At 41.6% G+C, this 3,438-nt stretch overlaps 1 pseudogene; it reads left to right on the top strand.

Moving 5' to 3' along the window:
- The first annotated feature begins 1,464 nt into the window (after nucleotides 1-1,464).
- On the top strand, nucleotides 1,465-2,618 carry LOC109376902 (actin, cytoplasmic 1-like; annotated as a pseudogene).
- Nucleotides 2,619-3,438: the final 820 nt, after the last annotated feature.

The following is a 3,438-nucleotide window of genomic DNA, read 5'->3' on the forward strand; positions in this document are numbered from 1 at the left end:
TAGATAAAATACAAAAAGTGCCAAACAGTAAAAAGATTTGTGTTCATTCTGCAAATTAAGAACTGATCAACAAGTGTGGGAAACAAGCTATAAACCAGGGAAAATTATTTGCAATGTATTTTAACTAAAAAAGGAGAAGTATCCAAAAATATATAATGATGACCCACATGTCAAGGGACCAAAGGACAGAAAAACAAAAACAAACAAAAATAATGAGTAAAAAACAAACAAAAATAAACATTTCATAAATGATGAAACAGTTACAATCTAGTAATATACATAAATATGCTCATATTCCTTAACAGTGAAATTAAAAATGAACTATTATGAAAAATTATTTTGTATTCACCAAATATATACTTTTTAAAGTGTGATATATTTGACATAATTTGCATATATGTAAAGTTTAATCTACTTTTTAAAAATAAGTACACACATGCAGGGAGATATTTAAAGCTAAAGGAGAAAGAATTACCTAACAGTCAAGCATTATGAAAGAGTAGAGTATTTAGTCTTGGGCACCATGAGGAACTCTGTGTCTAGGTGCACCTAACATTAATGTAAAAGGTATGGATGGGTGTACAAGTAGATATTTAGAGAATTTAAAGTAATTTTTGCCAGACAAACTAGGTATTTCCTGGAGAAATTTAAGAAAGGATATCAACTTAAGTAAAGGAAGAGAGGACTGGGGAGACAGTTAAAATTTTGGATAGCTGTCTGTTATCTCCTCCCACCCATTTTAACATATAAAATAAAACATAAATTTAAACCTACCCCTTTGTGTTCATTATGGGATGTAAACTTTTTCATAAGCATATAGTATGTGCAAACTGCATGATATACATGGTACTTTATATAATGCTATGTACAATAATAATATAACCTGTACCTACCTATACCATTATAATTTTAGAGGTACCTAGGATTTGTTTTCATTATGAATTTTAAGACATGCAGAGGGGAAATGACTATCGTGAAGGAGGCACTTGATTATATTCACAGGACCCTCGAAACAAGAGGTACAGCACAGCCCACGGGCCAGACAGGGCGGCACTGAGGCAAGGTGGCAGGCAGAGGCGAAGGGAGAACTGCAGGCGGGGCCCTTTCTTGTGGTTATGGCAGGAAAGGGGGAAAGAAAAAGCTCCTTGTAGTGTAGGCAAGAAGTGAAGTTATGTTTAATATGATTGGATTGTATAATATGAATTGCATGCCCTTCTGAAGGGGAATGGCACACCTAAGGTGATAAACGAGGGTGAGGACTGGAGTAGGGTGTATGGATGGCAGCCAAGTCATCAAATACAGAAACTAGAAACATGGTTATTATTAATACAATGGCCTTAAACAGAATGCAGTTTCTTCTGTTAAGAGTTAATGCACTGCCGAGACCACATCTGCCCGCCAACACTGGCCTCTCGCCTTTGTTGCTCCACCACTGCCACCTATCTACACTGCCTCCAGCTCCCCATGGATGATGATATCACTGCCCTCGTAGTAGACCATGGCTCCAACATGTACAAGGACAGTTTTGCCGGCCACAGTGCCCTCCCGATCATCTTTTCCTCCAATATGCAGTGCCCCCAGCACCAGGGTGTGACAGTGGGCATGAGTCAGAGGACTCCAATGTGGGCAATGAGGCTCAGAGCAAGAGGAGCATTCTGAACTTGAAGTACCCCATCAAACACGGCATCGTCACCAACTGGGACGGACATGAAAAAGAGCTGGCACCACCCCCTCTACAGTGAGCCGCCTATGGCTTCCAAGGAGAACCCAATGCTGCTGACCTAGGCCCCTCTGAACCCCAAGGCCAGCCATGAGAAGGTGGCCCAGATCATGTTTGAGAACTTCAACATCTCAGCGATTGTATGTGGCCGTCCAGGCCGTGCTGTCTCTATATGCCTCTGGCCGTGACACCGGCATCATGATGGACTCTGGTGATGGGGTCACTCAACACTGTGTCCACAGAGGAGGGTATGCCCTCCCCCACACCATCCTATACCTGGACCTGCCTGGCTGGGACCTGACGGGTTACATCATGAAGATCCTCACAGAATGCGGCTACAATCTTCACCACCACGCTGAGCAGGAAAGCGTGGGTGACATCAAGGAGAAGCTGTGCTGCATCACCCTGGACTTCGAGCAGATGGCCACTGTGGCCTCCAGCTCTTCCCTGGAGAAGAGCTGTGAGCTGCCTGATGGTCTGGTCATCACCACTTGCAATGAGTGTGTCTATTGACCTAGGCACTCTTTCAGTCTTCCTTCCTGGGCTTGGACTCCTGTGACTACGTGAAAGTACCTTAAACTCCATCATGAAGTGTGATGTTGCCATCCGCAAGGACCACTATGCCAACACAGTGCTGTCTGGTGGGACCACCATGGACCCAAGCATTTCTAACAGGATGCAGAAGATAACCACCTGGCTCCCAGCACCATGAAGATCAAGATCATTGACTCGTGAGCGCTAGAGCTCCTGAGTACTCTGTGTGGATCTGCAGTCTGTTGTAGCCTCACAGTCCACCTTCTGGCAGATGTCGATCAGCAAGCAGGAGTCCCGCCCCTCAATCATGTACCACAAAGGCTTCTGGGTGGACCATTACTTAATTGGTTACACCCTTTCTTGACAAAACATAACTTAGGCAGAAAACGAGATGACATTGGCATGACTTTAATTTGGTTTGTTGTTTGTTCGTTTGTTTTGGTGCTTGCCTCAGGATTTAAAAACTGGAAAGATAAAGATGACAGCAGTCATTGGAGAGAGCATCCCCAAAGATCTACGATGTGGCTGAGGACTTTGATTATACATTGTTCTTTTCTTTCTTCTTTTTTTTTTAATTGTCATTCCAAATATCGTGAGATACATTGTTACAGGAAGTCCCTTGCCTGCCCAAAAGTCAACCCATTTCTCCCTAACAAAGGCCAGTCCTAGCCTGAGTCCACACTGGAGAGTGATTATAAAATTGCTTTTGTGTAAATGATGTAATCCAAATATTTTTAAATCTTTGCCTTAATCCTTTTTTTTTTTTTTTTTTTTTGTAATGACCAGCCACCATGCCCTCTTGTTTCCCCCAATTTGAGATACATGAATGCTTTTGGTCTCCCTGGGAGTGGGTTGAGGCATGGAGGCAGCCAGGGTTTACCTGTACGCTAACTTGAGACCAGTTCAATAAAGTGTACAACATAAAGAAAAAAAACAAAAAAAGTTAAAAATGCATTTCTAGTCTCCAATCGACCAATCAATCAATAGGAAAAGGAAAACAAAAGTAAAGAAGTAATAACTTTTCTCTTTGTATATTTTACTAACATTTATATTTAGCCTCGAATCCTCTAATTTCACTTTCTTTTCTATGGATATATTGATCTTTTTGTTTGTCTGGGTTTTTTTCAGTATTTAAGTTTTTCCTTGAGTTCAAAGCTAGGTCTCTGTAAAATTTACTGTGGTTT

The sequence above is a fragment of the Hipposideros armiger genome, unplaced genomic scaffold, assembly GCF_001890085.2.
Source record: "Hipposideros armiger isolate ML-2016 unplaced genomic scaffold, ASM189008v1 scaffold_1233, whole genome shotgun sequence".
Lineage (NCBI taxonomy): Eukaryota > Metazoa > Chordata > Mammalia > Chiroptera > Hipposideridae > Hipposideros > Hipposideros armiger.